This window comes from Mus caroli, unplaced genomic scaffold (genome assembly GCF_978045245.1).
Source record: "Mus caroli unplaced genomic scaffold, Mus_caroli_1 scaffold_5, whole genome shotgun sequence".
Classification (NCBI taxonomy): Eukaryota; Metazoa; Chordata; class Mammalia; order Rodentia; family Muridae; genus Mus; species Mus caroli.
In genome coordinates this window covers 77,278,627-77,290,698 of record NW_028227260.1, presented here as the reverse complement: position 1 = coordinate 77,290,698, position 12,072 = coordinate 77,278,627, and the positions used below count along the sequence as shown (strand labels likewise).

The following is a 12,072-nucleotide window of genomic DNA, read 5'->3' as shown; positions in this document are numbered from 1 at the left end:
TTCACCAGAGATACTGGAAAGGGAAGATTAAAAGTGCAAAGGAAGATGTAGATCTGTTTAGAAATAGTACTTTTGAGTGAATCCAATCTGTCTTGTCAGGATGTCAGAAGTTCCGTTCACAGGAATCAGCAACAGTAGCCCTACCCGCTGGCAAACACCATTCACAAATCTGCAACAACACTTCAATCCAGAAAAAACTATGAGGCTCTGCCAATAGGCCCAAGTCCACAGAAGCACCAAGAGCAACCAGAACAGCACCAGAAGTTCTTTGGTGTGTTTCTGTTTATGAAGTCATGATAAATGATGATCAGTAAAGAATGGCAAGGTGAACCGAAACCACACAGATTCATCCACTGTTTGTTAGGTTATATTTATACCCTTTCCAAACATCAGGTATAGTCTCATGAAAAATACCACATGTCCCATTTTCAGGCTGCTTCCAGAAAACCATGTGCCTGTTCTCAGCAAAACATCCTCACATGTGTCTGCTTCAGCAAATATATCTTCTCATAAGACTGTTTTCAGAAAAACATCATATGACACAACAGAGTCTCAAAAAAACCCCAGAAATTTCCACTTCACAAACCTTCATATCAAGGCTGATTGAGGCAAACCAGTAGGAGGAAAAGGGTCACAAAGGGAGACAAAGGAGTCAGAGATAGCCCCAAACTCCCACTGTTAGTCCCACAAGATATCAAGCTACTCAGCCATAACATATATTCATCGAACCAAGCTCACTTTCCTAAAGGCTCACTGGTCTCAAGGAGCTCACATAAATCCCAGTAATTTGATTATGTGGACCTTGATCTCTTGGTGTCCCTGACTCCACTGTTTCCACCCATCCTTCTTTCTCATACTCAAAAAAGACTCCTTGAGCTCTTCCTAATAATGTTTATCTGTGTAACTCTACATCTGTTCCCTTCATTGCTGGATGAATTCTCACTGGTCTCTTTGATGACTAATTTGCTAGGCAAATTTGTCCCAGAACACTCTACAGGTAGGTTGAGGGTTTGGTAATAAGGTTGGTTTCCCAATCCCTGCATTTGAGGCCTTGCCTATTAAAAGAAGATGGCTAGTTTAGATTCTGTGTCCTCTATTACTAAGATTTTATTTTTGTAGATTCTGTGGAGTTTCTACTGTACTAAGATTTCCACCTCACCAATAAATGCCTCCCAATTCTAATCATTTGTCCCTTTCTTAGCAGTTGTAATTGACTATAGATTTATGTATAAGGACCTTATCCTGCTGGAGGTGGGCTCTATAAGTTCCTTCTTCCTACTGTCAGGTAATTCATCTAAGGTCTCTCCCTTTGTGTCCTGAGAGTCTCTCACCTCCGAGGTCTCTGGTACATTCTGGAGGGTCCCCCAACATTCTATCTCCCAAAAGATGGCTGTTTCCATTCTTTCTGCTGGCCGTCAGTGTGTCAGTCCTACCTTCACCCAATATGAGAACAGGTTCCCCCCTCCCCACCAATCTACTGTCCACCCAGTCCACGTTCCATCCCAAGACCCTCCCTCACTCCCTCCCCACTAGTGATTGCTTTCATTTTTTAAAATTTTTTTGTATTTTTTTAATTAGGCATTTTCTTCATTTACATTTCCAATGATATCCCAAAAGTCCCCAATACCCTGCCCCCAACTCCCCTACCCTACCCATCCACTTCCATTTCTTTCTCCTGGCGTTCTCCTGTACTGGGGCATATAAAGTTTGCAAGACCAAGGGGCCTCTCTTCCCAATGATGACTGACTAGGCCATCTCCTGCTACATATGCAGCTAGAAACATGAGCTCCAGGGGGCACTGGTTAGTTCATATTGTTGTTCCACCTATAGGGTTGCAGACCCCTTTAGCTCCTTGGGTACTTTCTCTAGCTCCTCCATTGGGGGCCCTGTGATCCATCCAATAGCTTACTGTGAGCACCCACTTCTGTGTTAGATAGGCCTCAGCATAGCCTCAGAAAAGACAGCCATATCTGGGTCCTTTCAGCAAAATCTTTCTAGTGTATGCAATTGTGTCAGAGTTTGAGGCTGATTATGTGATAGATCCCCAGGTATGGCAGTCTTTAGATGGTCCATCCTTTCATCTCAGCTCCAAACTTTGTCTCAGTAACTCCTTCCATGGGTGTTTTGTTCCCTATTCTAAGAAGGGGTAAAGTGTCCACACTTTAGTTTCCGTTCTTCTTGAGTTTAATGTGTTTTGCAAATTGTATCTTGTATCTTGGGTATTGTAAGTTTCTGGGCTAATAGCCAAGTATCAGTGAGTACATATCATTGAGTTCTTTGTGATTGTATTACCTCACTCAGGATGATGAACTCCAGGTCCATCCATTTGCCTAGTAATTTAATAAATTCATTCTTTTTAATAGGTGAGTGGTACTCCATTGTGTAACTGTACCACATTTTCTGTATCCATTCATCTGTTGAGGGATATCTGGGTTCTTTTCAGCTTCTGGCTATTATAAATAAGGCTGCTATGAACATAGTGGAGCATGTGTCTTTATTAAAAGTAGGAAAATCTTCTGGAAACATGCCGGTGATGGGTATTGTGGGATTCTCTGATGGTACTAAGTCCGATTTTCTGAAGAACCCCCAAACTGATTTCCAGAGTGGTTGTATAAGATTGCAATCCCAACAACAATGGAGGAGTGTGTCTCTTTCTCCACATCCTTGCCATAATCTGCTGTCATCTGAATTTTTGATCTCAGCCTTTCTGACCAATGTGAGGTGGAATCTCAGGGTTGCTTTGATTTGCAATTTCCTAATGATTAAGCATGCTGAACATATTTCAGGTGCTTCTCAGCCATTTGGTATTCCTCAGGTGAGAATTCTTTGTTTAGCTCAGAGCCCCATTTTTTAATGGTGTTATTTGATTTTCTGGAGTCCACCTTCTTGAGTATTTTTATGTATATTGGATATTAGTCCCCTATCTGATTTAGGATAGATAAAGATCATTTCCCAATCTGTTGGTGGCCTTTTGTCTTAGGGACAGTTTCTTTTGCCTTATAGAAGCTTTGCAGTTTTATGAGGTCCCATTTGTTGATTCTTGATCTTACAGCACAAACCATTGCTGTTCTATTCAGGAATTTTCCCCCTATGCCCATATCTTCGAGGCTTTTCCCCACTTTCTCCTCTATAAGTTTCAGTGTCTCTGGTTTTATGTGGAGTGCCTTAATAGACTTAGATTTGACCTTAGTGCAAGGAGATCAGAATGGATCAATTCCCATTCTTCTACATGATAACATCCAGTTGTACCATTTGTTGAAAATGCTGTCCTTATTACACAGGATAGTTTTAGCTCCCTTGTCAAAGATCAAGTGACCATAGGTATGTGGGTTTATTTCAGGGTCTTCAGTTCTATTCCATTGGTCTACTTGTCTGTCACTATACCAGTACCATGCAGTTTTATCACAATTGCTCTGTAGAACAGTTTTAGGTCAGGCATGGTGATTCCACAAGAGGATCTTTTGTCCTTGAGAAGAGTTTTTACTATCCTAGGTCTTTTGTTATTCCAGATGAATTTGCAGATTGCCCTTTCTAATTCTTTGAGTTGGAATTTTGATGGGGATTGCATTGAACCTGTAGATTGCTTTTTACAAGATAGTCAATTTTACTATATTGATCCTGCCAATCCATGAGCATGGGATGTCTTTCCATCTTCAGAGATCTTCTTCAATTTCTTTCTTCAGAGACTTGAAGTTCTTTTTTTTTCCATTTATTTTTTTTATTTTTATTTTTTATTTTTTTGGTTTTTTTCTTCTTCTTTTTAAAATTTTTAATATTTTTTATTACATATTTTTCTCAATTACATTTCCAGTGCTATCCCAAAAGTCCCCCATAGCGTCCCGCACTTCCCTACCCACCCATTCCCATTCTTTTGGCCCTGGCATTCCCCTATATTGGGGCATATAAAGTTTGCAAGTCCAATGGGCCTCTCTTTCCAGTGATGGCCGACTAGGCCATCTTTCAATACATATGCAGCTAGAGACAAGAGCTCCGGGTTACTGGTTAGTACATCATGTTGTTCCAACTATAAGGTTGCAGATCCCTTTAGCTCCTTGGGTACTTTCTCTAGCTTCTCCATTGGGAGCCCTGTGATACATCCAATAGCTGACTGTGAGCATCCACTCCTGTGTTTGCTAGGCCCTGGCATCGTCTCACAAGAGACAGCTATATTTGAAGTTCTTATCATACAGATCTTTCACTTCCTTAGAGTCACACCAAGCTATTTTATAGTATTTGTGACTGTTGTGAAGGGTGTTATTTCCCTAATTTCTTTCTCAGCCTGTTTCTCCTTTGTGTAGTGAAAGGCCATTGACTTGTTTGAGTTAATTTTATGCCCAGCTACTTCACTGAAGCTGTTTATCAGGTTTAGGAGTTCTCTGGTGGAATTTTTAGGGTCACTTATATATATTATCATATCATCTGCAAAAAGTGATATTTTGACTTTTTCCTTTCCAACTTTCATCCCCTTGATCTCCTTTTGTTGTCAAATTGCTCTGGCTAGGACTTCAAATACTATATTAAATAGGTAGGGAGAAAGTGAGCAACCATGTCTACTACCTGATTTTTGTGGGATTACTTCCAGCTTCTCACCATTTACTTTGATGTTGGCTAATGGTTTGCTGTAGATTGCTTTTGTGTTGTTTAGGTATGGGCCTTGAATTCCTGATCTTTCCAAGTCTTTTATCATGAAGGGGTTTTGGATTTTGTGAAATGCTTTCTCTGCATCTAAGGAGATGATCAAGTGTTATTTTTTGTTTTTGAGTTTGTTTATATAGTGGATTATATTGATGGATTTTCATATATTAAACCATCCCTGTATCCCTGGAACGAAACCTACTTGGTTAGGATTGATGATTATTTTGATGTGTTCTTGGATTTGGTTAGCGAGAATTTTATTATTTTTGCATCAATATTCATAAGGGAAATTGTTCTGATGTTCTCTATCTTTGTTGGGCATTTTTGTGGTCTAGGTATCAGAGTAATTGTGGATTCATAGAATGAGTTGTGTAGGGTACCTTCTGCTTCTATTTTGTAGAATAGTTTGGGAAGAACTGGAATTAGATCTTCTTTGGAGGTCTAATAGAACTCTGCACTAAACCCATCTGGTCCTGGGATTTTTTTGGTTGGGAGACTATTAATGACTGCTTCTAATTCTTTAGGGGATATAGGACTGTTTAGATAATTAACATGATCCTGATTTGACTTTGGTACCTGGTATCTGTCTAGAAATTTATTCATTTCATCGAGGTTTCCAGTTTTGTTGAGTATAGTCTTTTGTAGAAGGATCTAATGATGTGTGGGATTTCTTCAGGATCTGTAGTTATGTCTCAGTTTCATTTCTTATTTTGTTAATTAGGATGCTGTCCCTGTGTCCTCTAGAGAGTCTGGCTAAGGGTTTATCTATCTTGCTGATTTTCTCAATGAACCAGCTCCTCTGTTGGTTGATTCTTTGAATAGTTCTTCCTGTTTCCACTTGGTTGATTAGCCCCTGAATTTGATAATTTCATGCCATCTACTCCTCTTGGGTGAATTTGCTTCCTTTTATTTTAGAGTTTTTAGTTTTGTTGTCAAGCTGCTAGAGTGTGGTCTTTCTAGTTTCTTCTTGGAGGCACTCAGAGCTCTGAGTTTTCCTCTTAGAAATGCTTTCATTGTGTCCCATATGTTTGGTTATTTTGTGGCTTCATTTTCATTAAACATTAAAATATCTTTAATTTATTTCTTTATTCCTTCCTTGACCAAGGTATCATTGAGAAGAATGTTGTTCAGTTTCCACATGAATGTTGGATTTCTATTATTTATGTTGTTATAGAAGATCAGTCTTAGTCCATGATGATCTGATTGGATGCATGTGACAATTTCAGTATTTTTGCATCTGTTAAGGCTTGTTTTGTGACCAATTATAAGCTCAATTTTTAGAAGGTACCATGAGGTGCTGAGAAGAAGGTATATCCTTTTGTTTTAGGATAAAATGTTCTGTAGGTATCTGTTAAATCCATTTGTTTCATAATTTCTGTTAGTTTCACAGTACCACTGTTTACTTTCTGTTTCCATGATCTGTCCATTGATGAATGTGCTGTGTTGAACTCTCCCACTATTATTGTATGAAGTGCAATATGTGCTTTGAGCTTTACTAAAGTTTCTTTAATGAATGTGGATGCCCTTGCATTTGCAGCATATATATTCAGAATTGAGAGGACCTCTTGGAAGATTTTACCTGTGATGAGTATGAAGTGTCCCTCCTTGTCTTTTTTGATAACTTTGAGTTGTAAGTTGATTTTATTAGATATTAGATTGGCTACTCCAGCTTGTTTCTTCAGACCATTTGCTTGCAAAATTTTTTTCCAGCCTTTCTTTCTGAGGTAGTGTCTGTCTTTTTCCCTGAAATGGGTCTCCTGTAAGCAGCAGAATGTTGGATCCTCTTTGTGTAGCCAGTTTGTTAGTCTATGTCTTTTTATTGGGGAATTGAGTCCATTGATATTAAGAGATATTAAGGAAAAGTAATTGTTCCTTCCTATTATTTTTGTTGTTAGAGTTGGCATTCTGCTCTTGTGGCTGTTTTCCTTTAGGTTTGTTGAAGTATTCCTTTCTTGCTTTTTCTAGAGCATGGTTTCCTTCCGTGTATTGTTTTTTTTTTTTCCTGTTATTATTTTTTGAAGGGTTGGATTCATCGAAAGATAATGTGTGAATTTGTTTTCGTCATGAAATACTTTGCTATCTCCATCTATGGTAATTGAAAGTTTTGTTGGGTATAGTAGCCTGGGCTGGCATTTGTGTTTTCTTAGTGTCTGTATAACATCTGTCCAGGATCTTTTGGCTTTCATGGTCTCTATTGAAAATTCTGCTGTAATTCTGATAGTCCTACCTCTATATGTTACTTTACCTTTTGCCCTTACTGCTTTTAAAATTCTATCTTTATTTAGTGCATTTGTTGTTTTGATTAATATGTGTCGGGAGGAATTTCTTTTCTGGTCTAGTCTTTCTGTAGTCCTTTAGGCTTCTTGTATGTTCATGGACTTCTCTTTCTTTAGATTTGGGAAGTTTTCTTGTATAATTTTGTTGAAGATATTTGCTGGCGCTTTAAGTTGAAAATCTTCATTCTCATCTACTCCTATTATCCGTAGGTGTGGTCTTCTCATTGTGTCCTGGATTTCCTGGAGTTTTGAGTTAGGATCTTTTTGCATTTTGCATTTTCTTTGATTGTTGTGCTGATGTTCTCTATGGAATCTTCTGCACCTGATTTTCTCTCTTCCTTCTCTTGTATTCTGTTGCTGATGCTCACAACTATGATTCCAGATTTCTTTCCTAGGGTTTCTATCTCCAGCATTGCCTCACTCTGGGTTTTCTTTATTTTTTCTACTTCCCTTTTTAGGTCTAGTATGGTTTTGTTCATTTCCATCACCTGTTTGGATGTGTATAACTGTGGTTTTTTTTTTTTTTTTTTTGGACTTCTATGTTTGTATTTTCCTATTTTTCTTTAAGGATTTGTAAGTCTTTAGCAGTGTTCTCCTGTATTTCTTTAAGTGCGTTATTAAAATCCTTCTTGATGTCCTCTACCATCATCATGAGATATGTTTTAAGTCCAGGTCTATGTTTTCCAGTGTGTTGGGGTGCCCAGTACTGTGTGAGGTGTGAGTGCTGCATTCTGATGATGGTGAGTGGTCTTGGTTTCTGTTAGTAAGATTCTTAAGTTTGCCTTTTGCCATCTGGTAATCTCTGGAGTTAGTTGTTATAGTTGTCTCTGGTTAGAGCTTGTTCCTCTAGTGATTCTGTTAGCCTCTATCAGCAAATCTGATAGACTAGCTCTCTCCTGAGTCAGTGGTCAGAGCACTCTCTGCAGGCAAACTCTCTTCTTGCAGATAATGTGCACAGATATCTGGTGTTGTGACCTGCCTCCTGGCATGAGATGAAGGCCTGAAACAGGGCCTGTCCCAGAACTGTTAGCTTCTGTAGTCCACACTCTCACCTGTGCAGACTAGTCTCGGAGGAATCCAGGAACCAAGATGGCTCTCCCAGTTGCTCCAGCAAAGCCCTCCTGAGTTGGGCAGACACCTCTCCTCTGGCAGGGAAGGTGCCCAGATATCTGGAGCCTGAAATAGGGTCTGCCTCTGAAGCTGTCCTCTAGAGACATTGGGGGTATCAGCCAATTCCTTGTCCAAGGTGACACAGTGCTGGCACCGACCTAAAGGGACTTTTGACCCTGGTCAGGCCGGGTTTTTTGCTTCCCTAATGCTGTCTCAGGTCTGGCGCGATTGGTATCTTGTGATTGCTTTCTTTTCCCTCCCAAGTGGTACTGATGTGTCCTCATTTGGGTATTTCAGTTTGTTGAACTTTTTGAGTTCTGTGTACTATATCTTGGGTATTCTGTCCTTTTTTTTTTTTTTTTTTTTTTTTTTTTGGCTAATATGCACTTACTAGTGAGTACATACCATGCATGTCATTTGGGTTCTGAGCTACCTCACTCAGGATGATATTTTCTAGGGAAAGGGGGACAATCTCATAGTCACAACTCTGACTCATAATTGTTCCTGTCTGAAAGAACTATAGGGATGAAAATGGAGATGAACCTGAGAAAAAGAGGGTCCAGCAACAGGCCCAAAGTGGGATCCAGATCAGGGAGAAACCCCAACGTCTGACACTAGTACTGAGGCGATAGAGTGCTCACAAAAAGGTATCTAGAATGACTGCCCTTCAAAAGACCCAACACGTAGTTTAAAGTGTCAGATGCAGATATTTGCACACAACCAATGTACAGAACCTGCTGACCCCTGTTTTTGAATTTGGGAAGCCTGAAAGAAGCTGAGGAGAAGGGCAATCCTGTGAAGGACAAGCAGTCTCAATTAATCTGGTCCCCAGAGATCTCTTAAACATTTGACCACCAAAAGGCAGCATATACCAGCTGATATGTGGCTCCCAACACACATACAGCAGAGGACAGCAGGGTCTGTGTTCATTCAGAGAAGATGCACCTAACCCTCAAGAGACTGGAGGTCCCACGTAGTTGAGAGGTCAGTTGGTGTGAGGGGTGGGGATATCCACATGGAGACATGGAGGTGGGGAAGAATTATGGGATGTGGTATAGTCAGAGGGTGATGGAGGTTGGGTAATAAATATGGAATGTAAAAAATCAATTAATTAAAAACAAAAACAACAAAAAAAATATAAAGCAAGAATTGGAAAGAACTACTGGCAAAAAAAATCATTAAATAATTTCTTAATTTAAAAAAGGGACCTACCCTATGAGGTTTTGACCTTTTCACATTAGCATGTGTATTGATATTTTCATTATTTAGGTAACAGGCAGTCATTTCTAGGCCCCATAGTCCTACAATAGACTTCTTCATTCTCTGGCTCTTACAATCTTCTACTGTCTCTTCTCCAATGTTCCTTAAGCCTTAGGTACAGGATTAGTGTTGCAGATGAAACAGTTGGAGCTGAACTTCCCACCATCCACTAATCTCTGCATCTTGATAGTCATGTTTTTTAACTTAATTATCTCTATTTGCGGTAAAGAGAAGTGTTTTGTGGTTGGTTGGTTTGGTTTTGGGTTTATTTTTGTTCTTAATTTCCTTTCCTTTTATTTATTTATTTATTTATTTATTTATTCATTTATTTATTTATTTATTTTTTATGAGATGATTCAGAAATTTCTGGTTTCTTTGTAAACTCATTTGTGTCATATTTTTCCAGAATTTCTCTTATGTGAGGGCACATGATGTTTTTTGAAAGTTGTCTTGTGAGAGGATGTTTTGCTGAAGCAAATGATTGAGGGGGCATGGGATCTTTGCAAAGAGTATAAGTAAAACCCTACAGACAGGGAAAGGACAATGTGGCATCACACTAGCTGTTCAAAGCTTCACTGGTCTTTTCTAGCCATGCAACACTTCACTGGTCTCATTCCCTTGTTGGTCTTCACTGATATTTATCTTAACTTTGTACAAAGAACTCACCAATTAATTTTTCATGGTGTGTTGGCTGATTCATACCAATTTGGTGGAACCTTTCAGATTCTGCTCGATCATGTCACTGCCTCTGATTTGTGCTTAGTGTTTGCTATTAGACTGAACTGCTATTATCCAGACAACTAAGAGTGGAATGTCCCCAAAGAACAAGAACTCCTTTTTTTTTTTTTTCTTCAAGCATAGTTTTATTTTTCTATACACTTGTAAAGAAATAGGACCAGCATGTTAAAATAAAAATGAAGAAAAATCCCCTGAGGAAACATGACTTTAAAATGGGGATAGAGTTGCTGAGAGGAGTCAGTACAGCCCTGACAAGCTACAGCATCTCTGATTGGTCCAAGAAATGAAGTTATAGAGAGGATAAAAGCAGGGGACCACGGATGGTAATTTATTGAGAAATTGAGCCCTGAAGTGAACCACTTGGTGGAACTAGGAGACATGGATTGGGTCTGGATAGAGGAAGGGGCTCCCTCTGGGAAACATAGGGAGGAGGTCTTGGAGGACCATTGTATCCATGAGGGGGCATCAATGAAGGAGGCCCACACATATATTGTGGAGTTATGGGACCTGGATGACCCATGGGAGATCCAAAAGGAGGTCCTCAGAGGGGCATGCCATAGGAGGAAGTACAGGATAAGGCATTCCAGGAGGTGGCAGGGTTGGTGACTGCTCCCCCTATGAGTCTAGAGGCCCAGAATGGGGGTGTGCTACTCTATAAGGGCCATGGTGGGCCAGAAGAACCTGGGACATCTCTGGGTGGGGCACCCCACCTGGTGGGAATGGATGAGGATGTGAATGTCTGTGACAAGGATGTCTAGCGCCTGGAGTTCCTGCTGCTGAGAGTCCATGTATTTCAGCCCCAGGTGGCATAGATGGTGGAGGCATGGATGGGGTTATCACAGGAAGTGGGGCTCCAGGAGGTGGCACTGGAGATTGGAACGAGCCAGGAGGCAGCATGACTGGTTGAGGAAGCCCAGAACCCAGGGATGAAACTAGAGGATTGGGTGCAGAGGGCAGAAAGGGTACATCTGCAAACATCTGATGAGGGTGATCAGTCTGAGATCACGGGTTATGGGCTGCCAGAAGTCGTTCAGATTCTGAGTCATGGCATTCACACTTAGAGTCCTTTTTGAAGGCATAAGACACAGTGATATGGCAGTTACACAGGTACTGCCCATTCATGGCTTCAACTGCTACATCTGAAGCATAAGTGGAGCAAAATTAACGAAGGCAAAATCCTTGGAGTAGCCTGTGTTAGAGTCCCACATGACCTTGGGTATCTATAAGACGACTCCAAAGGCACTGAACGTATTGTAATGCAGCTTTGCACCAATTTCTGGGTCCAGATTTCTTATGAAAATGTTGGCTTGTACATCCAGGTTTTTGTTGTAAGCAGAGGCCTCGTTCAGCCATTTTGGCTTCCCATAGAGTTTTATCATGATCATAATCTTAATGGCATAGTCAGCATCTTCCTCACTTAGGAATTCAAGAAAGCCACAGCCTTGGTGCTGGCCAGTGACTCTATCTTTTGGAATGAGGGTGTTGATCACTTGCCCTGCCTGGAGAAAGAGCTTCCACAGCAGAGGATCACTCACTTTCTAGTCTAGACCTACCATGTACACTCTGGCTTCCTGATTTCCTTTGGAGAGCCATCCAGAAGCCATGGCAAAAGGGCTCCCACCCTCTCTAAGCAGCAGCATTGCCCCTGATCTCCCAAAGAACCCCTTCTAAACAGGTCCATAACTCCCTTTTCCTAGAAACTTTTTTTTCCATTCCTTTGGTTATTGGGCTAGAAGGGAGGTTGAAGAATTAAAGAACCCTAAATAAAGTAGTTTTACAAAAATCTAAGCCTACAATGAGAGGTGAAAACTGCATTTCTCTGTAAACATAAGGCCTGATATTAAGAATGTTGTTAGGAGTTAAATTGATTTACTAAAGTAGCAGTAATAGTTTCTCCTCTGAAACTCATAACCTTACCAACTTTGGTAGTTGGCTGTGTTTGTATTGATAGATATGTTTTCCCCTCTGTTGAGAAGATCTTAAGTTGAATTAGAGAGCCGAGGATTATCACCAAGATATGTGTGCTATTGTACTGTTAAGGATATTTTGTCAT

General features: G+C 40.2%; 1 pseudogene; it reads right to left on the bottom strand.

Annotated features, from left to right (window-relative positions):
- Window positions 1-10,347: 10,347 nt before the first annotated feature.
- Window positions 10,348-11,623, bottom strand: LOC110288590 (splicing factor 3B subunit 4 pseudogene; annotated as a pseudogene).
- Window positions 11,624-12,072: the final 449 nt, after the last annotated feature.